Raw genomic sequence first — 19260 nt, forward strand, 5'->3', positions numbered from 1 at the left:
TTTTATGACCACTACAGTTAATGCTAAAAATTATTGATTGCAACCTACTGGCTCTTTTTTTCAGCAAGTCATAGAACTTACTACAACTTCTGGGGTTACATTTTCCATGATTGGTCTCTACCAAAATTTTAAGAAAATGGCTCAGCCAGTTTTGAGTGAGAAGAAAATGTGGATGTGGAAGGCAATGGGGTTTCTTTCCATCACATATTTAAAAAGTTATTGTGGCTTTTAAACAAAAAAACAAGAAGTGAACACTTGAAATCTGGGACTGAAATAGCCCTCTTTAAAGAGTAGTACAAGTCTTTTACTGGATACAGCTAGGATCAAACCAAGTTATGACCATCTGAAAAAAATCACATACCAAGTATATGCATAGGTTGGGTTTGGTTTTTTGGTTGTTGTTTTGGGTTTTTTTGTTTTTGTTATTTCCACTGTGCTTCTTTGGGTGACATGAAGCTGCACATGTACAGCTAAATTAAATTAGAAGTCTTTTCATCTAGGTTGCTGAAGGTGACCATAAGAACAGGAACTGAAGGAAGAGACCAGTGTTCTCCCCTCAGCCTCTGGGGGTCTTGTAAGATGCCCGTGAAACAATCCAGCCCTGATACACTCAATGTATGCAGGAATGGAGGGCTCCCACAGCCTCACAAAGACTTTTAGGACGAAATCCCCTTCAAATGCATTTTATAAACTCAAACAACTTATCACCCCAGGCTGCAGACCTCCTATGTTGTGCAGGAAAGGTGCTCCTTCCTAGCTGTCTGCCTCCTAAAATAATTGTGTGGGACATCCTGGTGTCACTCCAGCATATGGATTTCTCATGCCTTGTTTAAAATTATTTTACAAGTTACCAAAACAACAACAACTACATAAATAGAACATTACACTTGAGCACTCAGGAGGTCAGAAAGTACCAAAAGATATGGTTGTACAAACAACCATACATCTGTCCCCTTGTATGCATACATTTCAATACAGTCTTTATATGATCACATACCATTTCCCCAAATATGTCGTCTTATCTTCTGTGACCTAAGACAGATAGTACCCCAAGGCTGCACTTCAATGCCAGGTCTATGAAAATCATTTATGAGAAGGACACAGTAAACTGTACTTACATTACATATTAAGTGCAACACTGAGTAATAGTGAAAATTTATTGGCATCTATAGGATCCCTATATTTGCAGCTAACTTTGTTGCATATTTAACAGCCTCATCTTCTGAACTGTGCCTTATAAAGGCTGTACAGCTGGTTGAATAGTGATGATAGTAGAAGTGCTGACCAATGATTAAAATACATACTTGAGCAAGAACGAAATATATATATTTGCTCAAGTATGTATTTTATATATATAAAAAAACCTGTCACTAAAAACCACTACTATGCCAATGAAGTAAAAGGAAAAAAATATTCCAAGATGCTACAAGAATAGCTAACGTCACAGGAAGACGTTGATGATGTAGTGCTTTCCTTTAGAGCCAGGCTAAAAGGTTATGTTTCTGCAAGTGCATTTTGGATGCTGCTAAGCATTAGCTATAACAAAAAGCTCACATCAATCTGTGACATGATTCCTTTCTCCCATCCCAGTCCTACGTTTAATCTACTGTATGAATACATGTTCACCAGTCTAAAGTATTACATCAAAAATAATACTCCAAAACTAAAGGCCTAGACATATCAAAATTGTGGGAGTTATATATATTTCAAAATTAGTAAATGTAACAACTCCCTGATGCATCTTCTTCACTCTACCAAACACATTCTGCAATTTTTTCCGTTAAGGGTGGGGAAATCATGAGGGCAAGGGACAAATGCCACCTGACTACTACAAAAACTACTGAAGACTACACCAATAAACAAATGAAAGACATAGAATTTGACCGCCTACATCACATATGTCAAAGTGCAATAGTCTACTTTGGTTTAGGAAGGCATTCCCTTTTCGTACCTTTTCTTGTTTTCATAAGTTTACTCGCCAGTACTCTCCTATTTTCAATGAAGCAGCACAAAATTATACATATTCGTCTACACTAAATTGTCTCTTTAGTAATTTTTGGCAAGTGTATGTAAAGCTCTAGCCAAGCACAAGATAGCTCTTGACCCCTTCTAATATGCCAACCATACTGATCATGGCACCTCTAGTTCATGGGTCAACTATCTACTGCCCATCCCTACATTTTACACTCCTGTTCTCTGACACACTCAAGGTCTGGTTGTAGGGAGGGGTACTTTCTCCACCAGCGCTAGGCAATTGCTGTATCTTTCCAACAATGTAAAGATGTCATTATACCAGTAGTTATATGGTAGTCATACAACTTAATCCCTTTCAATGCTATCAACAAAATCCTTACACCAGCCAACAGAACCAGAATCTACTGCTGTTAAAAGAAATCTAAATTGGGCCTGTTTCTGCTTTATTCCTGATACAGTCCTGTTTCAATGATGACATTATCCCCAACCACACAGTAGCCCTTCAGCACGATTTGTCTTGAAAAGAAGGTAACAAGGTTTGATTCACTGTCTGATGAAGCATCAACAATTGCTACAGCTGAACATTCTATTCCAACTTAACTAAAGACAAAAAGAGGAGAAGGAAACACTCATTTACCTCCTTCCAGTCCCACCTAGGGTAGCTTCCCTGAGGGAGCCAAGATGACTTCCTATTGTTTCTAACATCCGCCAAGAGAGTTTAGAAAATAAAACAATGCTCTTTGCATTGAAGGCGCCAGGGCTGTGCTAGTATGGTTTCTTATGGATATTGCAGAAAATTAATCTACAAACTATTTTACCACACAGCACTTTTCCCTCTTGCATCCTTAACCTCCTGAGCCAAACACGTTTGTATCAAACCGCTACTTCCCCTCACCACGTCTCCTAGTTGCTCCTTCATCACCTCAAAATGAAGCACTTGGAAGCTCAGTGGTAACATAAGAAGTTATCAGAACTCCCATAGGAAAAATACTACTTAGCACTTCTTATAGGCTTAACCTTTTAAAAAGTGCTGTAACCAATTAACACATTAAACTATCTTCGTGTGCAAGACATGCCAGCTTTCATGATCTCCATGCATCGGGCAAGAATTTATGTGACATGTCTTTTCAGAAATCTCATCTGCCTGCAACACCAGATCATGAGCTTTTAACTAATTTCATAATGGGCCTAAACCTTTGAGATATTGAGCACCCTATGCTCCCTTTTATTTCAATAGGAGCTGAGAATGCTCAATATCTCAAAGAATTGGGCTCTTCATTTCCCTCAAAAAAAATAATCATTTCTCTAGGAGTTCCAGCCACTAGCCATTGAGGCAAGGAAAGATAAGAAAAAGTTGCCAATAGCAATAAAATCCAATAATAGCACCACTTTATTCCTGTGCATGGAAAAAAATCAAGACCCTTTACATTTCTAAACAGAACTTCACATGTACTAACTATATACCACTGACGGCTGTTATTAATAAGCATATGTTCTGTGACGTTACAAAAAAACATACCTATCCATTTTAGAGCCATGAAAAGATTAAAGCGATCTCTAACCGGTCTATTAAATTTTGCTTTGTGATACTTGTCTTGATTATTATAGATCCAAGGTATTAAATACTATTCTAACAGAACTATTTTTGTAATATATTTTTAGAGTTTCCCCCCTCGAAAGCCATGTATGGGCAAAGCATGAAAATCATGCATTTTAATAACTTTGGTTTTGAAAACTTAACCTTGGCTAAATTTAGCAAAGATTTCTTATTCAAAAGAACACAAGCAATCAAAGGACTACAAAGGTTGCATGATGTATTTTTTAGGCTGCTTTACAAAAACAAGATTTTGCATTTAAGATTCGTTCACTGCTGATCCTTGCAGTTTATTTCTTCAAACCCCATACTTTATCATTTTATTCAGTATTTAGTTAAAATTAAATATTTAAAATTGAAGTTGTTCTATGTTGCAAGCGCAGCTAAAATGAAAGTCCTCTCGCAGCAGTGACCAGATTTTAAATGCAGGTAGATCAATAAAAAGAAAGGAGCTCAAGCACAAGCTCCATGTGTGAGTGGAATGGTTTATAATAGCTTGCAAATGACTATGTGCTTGCTGTAACCAGCTGTTCCTAAATTATGAATATGCAACCAATTCATGTTAAAGCCAAGTCCCACCACTATTTCTACAGAGAAATCCCAGTAGTTTTTGCTTGTTCTACATGTGAGCTCTGTTAAGGATACAAATAGCAGTAAGCTTCAGGACAAATAGGACCAAACTATTGGCATTTCATGCACTAGGTCCATTATCACAGCAGGGGATGTCAATCACTGGAACATTCCTATAACAGCTCAGGCAATATGACAATGATCTCCCAGAAAAAAAAAAAATCAAAATCTCTACTGCACACTCAAAGTCCCTCTGCCAACCTAATGCTTTTTTGCTTCAGCCAATCAGATTGTCAGCCCTGACCTAGAAGACTTGCATCAAGCTTCAAACATTTAAAAACATCAATCATAAAAACAAAGACAGGACATTGAATTATACAGTATTAACCTCCAGGGTTTGCATACAAAGACCTTAGATTTATTTATGTCCCAGCGCGTTAAGAGCTTCAGTACACCGTTCTTTACACCAAACCGGCTGCCAATTTGATGAACCTCTCTGCCCTCAGCAGGAGTGCAGCATCTTTGATTAATGAGTGCATGCTTGTGGAAAGTGTAAGAACAGAAAACAGGGTAAAAAAAGAAGAAACAAAACACACAATTATGTCTCTACACATCCGATGGACCAATGCAATAATTATCTTCAAGATGGATTTCTTTTACAGAGAAAGAATGAGGCAATTTTAATACTGCGTATGTTCACTTAAACTCACACTGCTGTTATTTTAGTCTCTTAAAATACTTTTTTATAAAATGCAAATGTTATCTTTCACAAAGCACATTCATCTACTGCAAAAACTGTTAAAATTCATCAGAGCAACGAAGTCACTACTAAATAAGGTCACTACTTCTGACTGAATGTGTGTTTAACAAAGTGCTTTAAATCATCAAAGCAGTAATTATTTTTTAACAATTTTTTTTTTTAACTTTTAAATTCCCGTCTAACAATTCAAAAGCTCAAACCAACTGAACTGGTGTATTTTTTCTTCTTTCTAAACATTAATATATAAAGTATTGATTTAAAAAAGTTCCAAATCAAATCAGATACAAAATATAATTCCTTATTTAATTTTAATAAAGGCACATTTTACACAGAACATTTCATTTTCCAATTTTTAAAAATGTTTTATTGTGACTTGCACAGATTAGATAACAATAAGGACAAAAATAAATTCTACATATAAAGACCCAGGGGAAAAAACAGATATGTCTGTCTGATGGAGAGGTGACCACATTATTTTTGACCACCACTTAATTTTAGAAGAATTAGTTTAATTCCTTTTAGACCAAATACATTTTATTAAAAACACACCAAGAATTTGATCCTGCAAATGCTAACAAGCATATTGCTTAGTAGTACTAAAAGCAGTCTCACAATGAGACTATTCACAATGATAAGCACTACAGCACCTGATAGTATTTGCAGGATTGAGGCCAAGCATTCTGAAGGTGCCATCACCTTTTTTTCTGCATACACCCCTCACAGAGGTTAGAAACATCTTTACCTATGGCTCTAAGCTACCAAGGTTTAACTCATTCAACTCCTTACCTATATCAAATCCAAAGATAGTCATATGGTCCCCTCCACATATAGGAAATCATAACACCTGAAGTGTGCAAGGAAGCAGGTGACAGTATGGATTACACATTGGGAGACTAGAATCTCCTTTCTATGAAAATTGGAGGGACACTGCCAATTTCAGATCTAGAATTGGGGAGGAAGGGGGATTAAGTGTTAGGAGTAGATTCAGAAACGACATCTTCCTGGGAGTCCTCAGGCCAATTTCTAAGAGTTAAATAAATACAAAACTGTTTTCTATTTTAAAAAAAAGATTTATTCTTTTTTTCTATTGCTGTTTGAAAAAAACCCACACAAACAAAAGAATAAACTAACAAAAGTGCTGTCAAATGCACAAAATAATCAGAATTAAAAAGAGAAAACACATTCCTTTCTCTAATCTCTATTACTTGCAGCAACATTAGTGAAAACCTACAGACAGATATGGGATTTTTACATTGACAGGGTTGCTTTAAACTGTCAGTCTTGTTACTTACTAATATGATTAGAAAACTTCACAATTTAAAAATTTTGCTCATAAAATTAAAATAAAACCAAAGATATGTTTGTAGCAGTGAAAGCTATTCTTTGCTTTCTCTAAAATTAAGTTTCAGAGGAAACTGTTGTATATGACTTACAGACTATGTTAAAGAAGTGTTTTCATACTACTCTAAGGAATTCCTTTGGGTAGATCAAAGGCAGTATATAACCCTAAACAAGAAATAACACAAGGGTTTTTTTTTTAATTGTCTGGTTATTTCATATTTTAGATTAAAAATTAAAAAAGACTGAGATTAGTGAAGATAGTCCTCATATTTGACACTCTACAGGCTGAACGTAGACTATGAGCCCAAACCTACAAAGGCTTATGCACATGCTTAACTTTACACATGAGTGTAATCAGAAGTCTCTGCAGGATCAGGGTCAAAGGTTTTCATTTCTGGAGTTACAAACCTGGTAGTTTCAGTACTGATTCAGTGTAGTGCTGGTGCTAGGCAAAAGCAGACTAAGCAATTGCTTAGGGCCCCAAGCAGCTCAAGGGAGCCCCCTATTCACTTTTTTAGAAAGTGTTTGGGGGGGGGGGAGGAAAAGAGGCAAAAATATTCCTGCTTAGAGCCCACAGAGGGTTAGCACCGCCTCTGATTCATATGGGTGATCTTGGTTCTGTTCCCAACACTGCCATTGACTTGCTGTATTGCCATGGGTAAGTCACTTTACTTCTCTGTATAGGGAAACTAGTAGTTAGCTACCTTTATGAAGCTCTGAAAAGCTCGGGTGAAATAAAAGTGCAACTACTAATGTTTGACGTACCGTAGGATTATTTTTCTTATGTAGTGCCTTGGTGTCTCATTTGTTGTTTCTGAATGTATGAGCAAAATTAGAAAACGTGTACCTTTTCTAAGTTGATCTTATTAATATAATATTATTGTTTCCATTACTCATCCCTAAAGAGTAAATATAAAAACTCCAAACCCCTTACTATGTACTCACTTAGGTAATGACACTAAAACAGTGCTTCCATTATAACTACAACTACAACAGCATTAACAATAGAAAAGATCATATGTAAGGAAAAAATATTGGTGCAACTGAAACTTTACAAAACCAGAAACATCATTGCTGCTTATCTTAATGTTTCTTACCCACTTAGGCTTTTTTGGCACAGATTTAGGGGGGCACAGTTTTAACTGTCCTCTGTACCTATTTTAGCATTCTGTATTTTCCCCCATACATTTCTTTAAAGCATACAATTTACCCATTACATTGTTTTGTCAGTGTTCAACCAGACTGTTCCATTCTACATAATTCTGAAATGCACTGTTCTCTCTCTTCTCATTAAAATTTGTCAGTGTTTCTCTTGACTGCTCTCTAGTAGCATTTAAAAAAGGACACAGACTAGTTGATAAAATTATTTAATATCATTGACCAAAACAAACAATAGTAGAGGACAAGGAAATTTAAGGGGGTTACCTTAAATTTTTGGGGGGGAACCCTGATGGCCTTAGGCAAGTCATCCCCATCAATGGCCAACGCACCTGAGTGAAGCAAGCACAATTTGGCCCTTCATCAGGTCTCTGTTATAAAAAAAATCTTCAATTTTTTTAAAGGGGAAAAAAAATGGATCATACTATACTATTGCCTTTTAAAGCTGAAATGTCTATTAAAATCAATTGAAGGATATGGCCCTAGATTTATATTTTTTAAAAGGGGGGGAATAAAACCTGGTTTTGAAGATTTTTAAATATAAATTACTAAAGGCAATTTAAAAACCCTCTAAAGAATCTAGTATACCAAGAATAAATCTTGGTGAAATAATTTCAATTCTGGGAGAGCCCTATCTTAGTTTCTTTGTAGTAAGTTGCATTTCTAGTTGATCTAGACTTGGCAAAACAACTTGGATCTTCTAGTGCCAAATATGCCATAATAAGAATACTCTGAATCTAAAAGCAATCAAGCACTAAACACATTCTTTCACTAATTCAGAGGGATCAGACAGAAAGCATGAACTTTCTTGCAACTGTGATATTCCACATCTTGTGTAGGAACACAAAAGTAGCAACAAAGACATTAACAATTGCAGTTCAAGCTGGGAGTGACTGTTCTGTTTCAATTCAATGACACCACTAATGGCTTCTTAGCAGCTCCATGAAATCAACCAGCTGTCAAGTCGATGCATCAGAAGGAACAGTTACGCACTCCCATAAGAAAAAGCAACACATCAGGATGTTTGGCAAAACATCTGCTCCTTTACACTTCAATTCTATAATAAACATGCAAACAAAGAAATAAGAAAAAAAGACAATAGAAACTTAAAATTCTAAAGACTTTCATTACTTTCTTATTTGCATTTTAAATAATTGTCTTGCAAAAAAAAAAAAAAAAATCATGGAGCATCTTATCCACAAGGTTAGCATTAATGTTTTATATATTTATAATACTCAACCAGTGTTTACTCCCTGTGTAATACAAAAAAATATTGTTCTTGTTTCTGTTAAGAAGTATCCAAGCATCTTACCAGAAACTGAAAACAGAAAACCACCTATTTCCCCAAAAATTACACATTTAGTAAATTTTATCATAAAACAGTGTTCCAAACTAATTTTACCATATGAACTATGACCCTAAACATGAGTTTTCAAATAAATCTTATTTTGTTGAAACAGTCAAGTGTAAGTAACTCAATATACTAGAATTATTTAAATAAATTCATAGCATGAGAATTTAGTGTGGCAATTCTACTGTTTATTATGTTAATACATAGTACTCTCAGAAAGCTTATTTACACGATTCTTTCAAAACAGCAGGAAGTCAATAATAGGAAGAAACTCCTCCAAAGAAGATTTTTTCTTCTAACACATCATTAAAATACCACAAAAAATATATAAAATTTATCAATGTTTGATTTTATATACTATAGTTTTTAAAGAATCAGTAAGCTAAACAAAAACAAAAAAGCTTCCTGTTTACCAAATTGGACTTAAAATAACTTGAACACCAAAGATACCCCTCTTAAATACTTAAGATTCCTAACTTCTCGATATATCCAATACAGAAAATTGTTTCAACTACGATTTTCTTTATGCTGTCTGGCTTATTGATTATGCAGCATTGTGACAAAAATGTGCAGTTTACAATAGGTGCGAGAGACATCGAATATACTTAACTACCATTTTCTTAAACTGCTTTATCCTCTGTTGCTCACCATTTATAATCTGCCAAATCTTCTAGGCCTTTGTTGCATGTATAATTTAGAACCATCTGTTCTATGGGCTTTTAACTATTTAAACATTTTCATCTACCTACAATTCACATAACTGGCAGGCATTCAATTAATCGAGGCTTTCTAAACCATTTTTTAAAAGAACATAATAAGGTAAATATCTGACTTTTGTTAACAAAAAAGCATACTTCCTACACAACCATAAAGACATGTTGTTTAATATATCATTCAATTTTGACTATGTGAGGAAAAAAAGAAATCTCTTGATGTACTAAGACTTGTTCCTATTAGTTTCTAAGTTAATCGTAACCAATGTTTTTCCCAATCCTGAAGACAAAGGGAATGCAAATTAAATACAGACAGTTTCATGTTCTTGTTAGTGTGAATATAAATATGCAGAAAGCAAAATGAATGTAGGAAACAGAATGGAAAATTAGAATTCTATTTACAGTACCTATTATTTATGAAGTATTCAGTGTTTCATTAAGTTTTGCCATGTGACCAGGAGAACTTTTATTAGATGAAAAGACTATCATTGACAAGTAAATTAAACGAACACTATATTTTACTGTTTTCCTTTTCAGAGTGGCTGATAGAAGAGTTTATAACCAGAGGTAAAGTGATTCAGAATTGTGGCTGTTGGTTTTTTTTATTTAGCATACTAACTACATTCTGCCAACTGCAGAATACAGCATCTGGAACATAATCCAAAATACATAATGTCTACAGGTACTTTCCAAAAGAACTGTTTTAACAGTATTATATGTATGTAATAAACTGTTTGTAATCTATCATTTTAAAAAATAACTAAATTTCCCTAATCCCCTTCACCTCTACACTCCTTCAGAGAAGATTCTGGACCAAGTTGTCTCATGTAAATTCACATGAGATAACTATTTGCTGTAAATACAAATAATGCTAATCCACAAATGAAATATTATTTCATATGACAACTTTGGATTTTTTTAAATAAAGAGTGAAATATATATTTATATTTTAAATAGTACAAGGCCAGAACACAAAAATTAGAGTAATTCAAAAGAATATATATTTCTCCACCTGTTACAAAAATACCAGAAAAGGAGTGCATAGTTTTAAGAACTATATGCATTCTAGCAGGATAAACTACACATCTCTCACTTTAAAGTGCAGTTTACAACACGTTAGATCAGAAATCCCAAGGGGGAAAAACACACACTTGGAAAATTTCCCCTTAAACTTTACATGACGTCACTGTCTGTCCCTGTTACATTTCCTAAACTTTGAGCCTTATCCAGCAGGACTTTCAGGATTTCCACCCACCCCTAAAAGAAAGAGAGAGACAGACTAGGGAATAAAAATTTGCCCAAGATGGCGAAAGCCTTGTTGTTTAGAGGGCAGAAAAATGGAGGATATTGTAATATACACAAAGGGATAAATTTCAACAACTCGGCCAAGGGCTGCAGCTGCTTCTCTCTCTTTATAAGGAAGCAACACACACAAAAGATAAAGGGAGAGAGAAAGAGAAGAAAGCAGCAAAGCCCTCAGCACAGGCAGACTCCCTGGTCTCTCCCAAGCCCACTCCACTCGCCCGCCGCCCTTTTCAACGCCCAAAGCGGAGTTTGGAGCAACTCTACAATGCCACATTTTGAAATAAAAGGATATAAAAGAGTCCGGGGGGGAGGGGGAGGCCAAGCGGGAGTTTGCCGCTGCGAGCTCAGCGGGAGACAGAGACACGGCTGTATTGAGCCGGGCGGGCTCCTCTTACCTTGTGCACACTCCGAGCTCCCGGGGGCCCCCTCGCTGCACGCTGCGTACCCCACTGGGCACCGGCAGGGGAGGCAGAGGGGAAGGAATTGCCCCTGCGGCTGCAGCTGGCGGACATGCCCAGAGCGGCGGCAGCCGGAGCGAGCCGGGCAGAGGGAGCGGGGAGAGCGCAGAGACACAAAGAGGCGCTCCCAGCCCAGGCGGCGGCGGCGGAGCAGCCCCGACACCCGCAGGCAGCGGCGGAGCCGGGCAACCCGGCCCAGGGACATACACTTGAAGCCATGAATAAAGTTTAAACTCGCTTGGGACCCGGACCGCCCCCCCCCCTTTCCAGGACTCGCACAGTAGCAGCCTCTCTCCTCCCCACCCCCCAAACCCGAGTGGACAAGGTCAGCCCCTTTCCGATGGGACACACAACCCCAAAGGCACAACCAACCCACCGCAACAAAGGGATGATACAAACCAGCGGCTGCAGAACACCGACACCTCAACTCCGGCAGCAGCTTTGCCCATCCGAGCACGATCTCCCCGTCCCTGCTTCCTTGTCCTGAAATCTAGCAAACATTTCACATTTCCACCTTAACAGAAAATCCCTCCCTCCCATCCGGGGAGAGCAGGCAGAGAGGTTTTAACTCACCTTTCTAGTTTGGAAGAGATCTCCCCTTTCTCGGGTTGCTGAAGGTTAGGATGGGTGTGTGTGTATCGGGAACGTTTCCCTGTCCAACACCCTCAAGGAGAGTGTAAAGAAACACTAAGGAGGAGTGGGGAAATTTGGAAGAGTGCAACCCTCTCTGCGTGTATCTGTTTCTCTGTCTGTCTCTCGCTGTCTCTCCCTGGTTAGTTCCTTACAGCGGCAGCAGATTGAAGCAGATTCTCTTCTCAAGGTTTATTCAGCTTCACTTCCAGGCGAAGCCTTCATGAACCAAAAGTGACGTCAACCAACAAGGCTCTTCTCTCTCCAACAATGAAAGTTGCTGTTAACAAGGGGGAAAAGAGAGAGAATTGTTTATCTCATTTCAGCCCCAGTAATAAATGACCTATCAGCAACGAAAAGGAGCAAGGAAAAGAGTTGCATTTCTGTTTCCCAAGTGCACATACTCTCTCTTTCCCTCTCCCACAGACACACACTCTGTGCAGTATTCCCTGGACTAGGAAAAGTTATCGAAAAGTTTAGGTCTTATAAAAGGGAAAAAATATAAATCCACATTTGGTGATTATTAAATAACTAATGAACAGATTGGGAGGGAAATGCATTAGTCCTTCATAGATGTCTAAAGTAGTTCTTAAATGTATGTTCAGGTTAAAGATTAAAATGCATCTAATTTATAATTACAAGAAAGATTTTAGGGGGAGCAAATGATGACTTGCTACAAAAACAAAACAAAACAAGAAGCCCACAAAATCAGATACTTTTTGAACCAGCCTAGTACATCAGCGAGTCATGCTGGATGTAATGTACAAGTCTTATGATGATGTGACAGAAACAAAATGAAATCCAAACAAATCCAAGTAAAACAGACAAACAGGATCAGAAACTGTAAGGTGTTTTAACATGGGTGTGTTAAAATAGTTCAACTGTTACTGTGGGTATTTTTAAAAATACTTTCCAGAATGCCTATAAAATATGAGCTTTTTTTTTTTTTTGACTAATGGAGACTCTGGTTGGCTAAAACAATTGAATTAATAGGTTATTTTGTGAAAGAAGAGCAAAAACTGGCTCCTCCCTACTCTAACCCTTTAAATTATACACGTGGTTTCTCTCTCCCTCTCTTTTTTGGCAAATAGTCAAGCTAGGCCAGGTTTAAAGTACACTAAAAACCAAAGCACTGCTGCCTATGAACTATAAAAATAAAGATTTAAAGCTATAATCAAGAACATACTTCAATAAATGTAAAGTTATTTCATTATGTATCTTACAAAACATTTTCTTGCATTCTGAAAATGTAATATTTAACTTGCTCACCTTATTTAGCACTATATAGAATTTAAAAATTTATTTTAAAACTACAGCTAAACAAAGCTGATCTCAACATAAAATAATATGTATATTTAGAGAGATGCCATTGTTTTGTGTTTCCCCTTCAGCCACTGGCTGTGATTTTAATTGTGCTGGAGGATCTTCATTAGTATTAACACATGGGGAGATTTCACAAAGCTGCTTCATTAGGAAAAAAAAAAAAAAAAGCTTGGCAGACTAGGTCTTTTTGCATGCAATGAGAATGTCAGCCTTACCTCGGTCATTTGTAACATAATAAGTGCAAGCACAGTGATTGCAATGCAGGAACACTGGGGGAAGGGCAAAAATACTGCCTGTCTAACAGGAATATGTGAAAAGAAAGCTCCTCATTACACAGTAAAATGTATGCTAAAAATTAGTGAAGATGATGTCTCAAGAGACTGATGCTAAATAAATTAATGTGCTGATATGTTTTTAATTATTATTTTTGTACTAGTTTATTTCATTCCCCGGATTCACATCCAGCAGCAAAGCTTTGCTAGCATTTATTGATTTTTTCACTGCCACATTCCCGGAATACAGATTTTAATCATTTCACTACACCACACTCAGTAATTTCATTAAAAACTGGAACCTTCCATCCCCAGAAAAGCATTTAATTTCAATGACACACAATTTCTCTTAGCAGCAAACTGTCTCAACAGTAAAAGCTGGCCTAAGGTTCAAATGCATAATTTAATCCTGAGTTCTCCATGCTCTGCATTCCTTTGAAGCTATAATTTGACTAACTACCTAATAACTGTAATAAGGACAATGATTTCCTTATAATATGTTATTAACCCATATTTAATTAACTCAGAGGCCAAGATCTGTACATGTTTGATTGGGTCAGTACTTCTCTAACCTCAAAATTTACTAATAATGTTCTTGTAGAAAAATGTGGGATAAGAATATAAGTATGGAAATAATAAAATAGATATTTTTCTCAGAATGTTATGCATCAAAAGCTCATACATTTTCTAACACAACAGTATTGTGCTCAAGAGATAATAGGATTTTAAAATACGTGGAAATAAACAATGGATTTAGATAATTCACTATACAATGCATTGGTTGTTATGCAGATACATTAAATATCTCTGCCATTAATATTTGAAAAAAATCCTAATATTAATTATTACTAGCACTATTGTAAAGAACAGACAATTTTTTAAAATAGTTAGTAAGCCAAACCAACCCATATTCTCAAGATAAAGAAAAAAGTTATTCTGTTATATAATCTATTTAGTTTCTATAGTGTCCATCATCACTATAGAACTGAAGCACTTAAAATACAAAATCAAAATAAAGTTTAGAGAAGTATTCTAATTTAAGCCACTAGGAATGCATTTTGTTGTTGAAAATTTAAACACTACACTTCTCACTGGAAAGCTAAGTATTGATTTTGGCTTCATGTGGCAATTGAAAATATTATTGAATTTGTAGATAGCACTTTGTATTCTACCGTAAAACGTGTTTAATAAAGAAACAATGACTCTGGCACCTGATCGTAAGAATAGCCACAAAGAAACCAGTTTTACTAGGACAAACTTAACAAGGTTCATAAATGTATTAAAAATTCTTTTGTTTTAATATGCTTATTCAACAGAAGCTGTTGTTACAAGATCCTATTGATGCATTTAAAGTGATTAACTATTACATCAAAAAGGTTCACAGCTTCAAATTTTGGCTGGCTTCTCTTAGGCAGTATTAAAGTTGTAGTCCTTGATAAAAAATATGCAAATTAAAACTGCAGCATGCATACAATAAAAATAGGATTCTTGTTTCTTCGTATGTTCGATTAATTAATTTAAAAAATGCAGGAGCCTGGACACTCTACGTTTCCAATATAAGTGCTCTTTAAATAAAACCAGCACAATATCTCACCCTTTGCCTCTTCTACTACTCATTATTTTGATCATAAAGAATTCATTAGATGGTTCCACCCCCAAATTTAGAAAATATTCAGAAGTGTCAGAAACTGCATGGAAGACGATCTGGGGGAAAAAAGAAATAGAGCAAAGTAAGACCCCCAGGCCTGTAAACACTTACACACATGTACTTTACACATGTGAGTAATCCTATTGAAGTCAATAGGTCTATTAACATGCTTAAAGTTAAGTGCATTAATAAATATTTGAAGGATGAGAGTTGTACACTTCAATAGGGGCTACTCAGATGCATAGACTTATAACCATACTTAAGCATCTGCTGGATTGGGACTTTAGGCCTTGATCCCACAATGAACTCTGCATGGGCAGACCCTTGTGTCCCCATAGAGCTGCACTAAACATAATGGTTTAAATGGGGCTCTGTGTCAGTGTAATAGTTTGTCCACACAGAATTTATTACATAGGTCAGGATCTAACATTGTACATTTTTGATAGCAGTTGGCCTACTTGTATTGTTAACAGTGGTGTTTGCAAAGCACATATGTTTATTACCATAAAGAGAGAGTCAAATATATTTGAGACACAAGAAACAATAAACTTTCAGCAGGATTGATATTATTGTTCATGCCACTGATAAGGGATAGACGCATAAGCATGAAATGCATGCTACTAATAAAAAAAGCATGGAGGTTGATTTAATAAAAAACTAAATATTTCATTCAATTATGATGTGCAGTCTATGCTTTAAAACATCATGTTTAAAAGTAATAGCACAGTAGAAACCAGTTAAAAGCATAACCTTCGTGCTCAGAAAATTTACTCTGGGTTTAAGAGGTTTATTCTGATCATAGATACTTGTTGGCAGAGCACAGCTTATGCTATCACTCTCTAAGGGCTATTTATACAGTTTAATGTGTCTAAAGTACTACTGGCTTTATGCTGTTACACCCCTACTTTATGATGTCATCCTAGAGTAGTCAGATGAATGAAGATCTACTTCATCTCACTATAATCAAAAAGTTTAGAAGCACACAAAGCCAGGGAATTTAAAAAAAATACAATGCAATTTATATATAGTATAAAACAACTTTAATGGCTTTGCAGCTGCACTAATCTGTTGATCATTATTTGTGAGTTGCTTGCTCTGAGGAATTCTGATTTCACTGCTAGGGTTCAATCTGTTGCAGACTCTCTTCTGAAGCGAGTGATGTAGGAGCGCAGAGGGTAAGAGAATCCCAGATGAATGGCCCTAATAGCTTATGGATACCCTGAGCTGCCACGTGGAAGGATAGGACCAAGTGCCAAGACAGGAATCCCCAAAGAATCAGAAGGGATCTGGATTGAAATATCATGTATAGGGTCAAAGCCTAGAAAGATTGCCCCACAAAATGGTATCTGCAGTGTCCTAGATTACTGGGAGCCTCATGAATTAACACACTAAGGGTATGTTTAAACTTCCAGCTCCGGTAGACATATTCTTGATAGCTTGGCTTGAGCTAGCATGCTAAAAATAGCACTGTGAATATTTAAGACTCCAGGGGAGACCCAGACTAGCCACCTGAACTCAGATCCAGGGGATCCCGACCATCAATGTCCATGTGGCTATTTTTAGTGCTTTAACTCAAGCTGAGTTAGCAGAGTCTGTCTATCGGCACCGGGAGTCTCACTCTCAGCTGCAGTATAGACATACCCTGAATAGCTTCACTATAACTTGCAACGAATAAGACTATGGTGATGGGTGCAGTTCTCAGCAGTGCTGAGATCATGAGCATGACAGAGTGGGGAAGGGAGACAAAAGGTAGCTGTAAATCATATTTATGCTTCTCTGATCCTTGGCTGGCTGGGCAATCATGCCAACTCCTACTGTAAAACAGGGCAGCTCCTCTAAGCATTCTGCCAGCCACGTTACAGGGGAATGCATTGTGCTCCAGCCTTGCATTCTTGTTCCCCCCTCCATCACAATTCCTCTCCCATCTTGAAACTCTCTGACATGACTGGGAGTTGGGGGGTCAGAAAGGGTTGGCATAAAATCCACCATGCCAGCTTCACACTTGCCCAGATACTGAGAGAATCCTCATCAGACTCTTCAGAGCTCAGTTAAGGTCCCTTTGCACTGATCTAGCAATACAAAAGGACCTTAGCAGGGGCCAAGGACCTGTCCCTAAGACATAGTATTACAATAACTAGCAGGTGTACTGTGTATTAATCAGCACTACACCAAACAAGCAGTAACTAACCCTCACCTCTCACAAGTTCTGTTTCTGCTCTGGGAAACCTGGATGGATTCTTTGGGATGGTTTCTTTCTCAGCTGTTCCAGTATTCTTATCAGTAATGTGAAGATGATATCTCTGGGGCATTGAAGAGGCTACAAACAACAGCAGGACCAAACTACCTTCTACTACAAGGTAACTCTGTGGAATAGCACATCAGAGTCTTTTCTCGCTGTCAGCGCATGCATGCACACACACACACACACACACACAAACTTTAGTACAATTTTTTATCACGAATATTTATTTTTTATTAAGCTATTTCTGCTCCTTATTTGTTTTAAAAAAGTCTATGTATATACATCTCTACCCCGATATAACATGACCTGATATAACACGAATTCCGATATACCGTGGTAAAGCAGCGTTCCGGGGGGACGGGGCTGTGTGCTCCGGCGGATCAAAGCAAGTTCAATATAACGTGGTTTCACCTATAGCCCAGTAAGATTTTTTGGCTCCCGAGGACAGCGTTATATTGGGATAGAGGTGTATTATATATAAAATGGTTTTGTGTGTCAGTACTATTGCTTTTCCAAAAATAAAATAAATAAATAAGAGCAGAAAAAAACATAATCCTTCTACCAAACAATAAATATTAAAATAGGCCTGTGATGGGGTCTAGCAGGCCTTCTCTGCCTCTTGCTAGAGGCATCAGTGACCTGACAGTCCCCACCCAAGGAAAATCCACTGACACTGGGCAACCAACAAGTCAATTCTCCAGAGGCCTAAAAGGTGCAGGAGGAAATAGTGACCAAACAAGAACAATAAGTCCAGGTAAGATGGCTTGCCTGCTTTTTTCTATAGTCTCAGGCAGAGCTGGGTAAGCCTGGGACAGAAGAGGCACAGGAAAGGGCCTTCCCCTAAGTGCTGCAACTAATTGCTAGCATTTGAAGGGGGTTTTCCCCCCTCTTGCATAAAAGTGAAAACAGCTGAATCCTGAGCTGCTGGTTTGTTACTTAGTTGTGTAGAGACTGATGCCAAGCTTATGACAAAGGGTATTCTGCTCAACACAGGCAGTCAAACCATGAGGACTAAAGTGGGAGCACCTGCAGAACCACCTGTAGCCCTGAAAGGGGCACTACAGAGTAGCGCTGCCTCTCACAACTTGTTTCCAACAGTGGAATAGACTCCGCCTTTTTCCGTAAGGTTGGGGGAGGTGTACCATGGATGAAATTATACAACTCCTAACTCAGCAGCAGATCCAGGCAGAGGCCCAGTAGCTTTTCCTGGAAGGGCAGCAGGAGGCTTGGAGAGCCACCCAGCAGCAGCAAGCTGTGCTCTTCAAGCTATGGCAGCAGCAGTTTCAGACGGTGATGCTTGAGCAGGTAACTCAGAAGTGACTCCTTAGGCACCAGGTATTGTCCTTTCCAAATTGGGACCCGCTTATGACCCTGAGATATATCTTGATACATTTGCATGGGTATTGCATGCTGCTCAGTGGGTGAAGACCATCTGGGTCACATGACTAGCTCTTTTTCTGACTGCAGAAGCCCATGTTGCCTGCCAGGCCTGAGATGATAAAACCGCAAAGGATTAGGTACCCTGAAAGCCTTCTTCCTTGACCAATTAGGGGGTATCACCTAAGCATACTAGCACCAATTCTGGATAGGACATTTCCCACTGGGGGCATGACCTCAGGCTGTGGAATCACAGCTAAAGGACTGGGGCACTCACTGGCTGCAACCGGCATCCTATTGTCCAGTCAAGATTCTGGAGTTGGTGATACTCTAACAGTACCTAGATATTTTGCTGACTGCCATTCAAACCTGGCTATGCCCACAGAACCCCAGCACGTTGACAGATCCTGTTAAAATCACTGAGAACTTTATGGCATGTTGATTGAACGCCCTGGATCTGGTGAATCCCAGCCCCTATCTCCTGAGGAGTCAACTCAGGGTACCAGAAAAGAGCTATCTCCTTGAGAAATCCCAGAATGAGGGG

The 19260-nt window shown here is 37.8% G+C and overlaps 1 protein-coding gene across 1 annotated transcript in view; it reads right to left on the reverse strand.

Moving 5' to 3' along the window:
* Positions 1–11646, reverse strand: part of BAZ2B (bromodomain adjacent to zinc finger domain 2B) — a gene marked incomplete in the record, with an annotated part of 274297 nt that extends 262651 nt beyond the window's left edge. Inside the window, 1 exon segment of the mRNA XM_034785683.1 lies at positions 11624–11646.
* Between the last annotated feature and the right edge of the window lie 7614 nt (positions 11647–19260).

Source organism: Trachemys scripta, chromosome 11 (assembly GCF_013100865.1).
Source record: "Trachemys scripta elegans isolate TJP31775 chromosome 11, CAS_Tse_1.0, whole genome shotgun sequence".
NCBI lineage: Eukaryota > Metazoa > Chordata > Testudines > Emydidae > Trachemys > Trachemys scripta.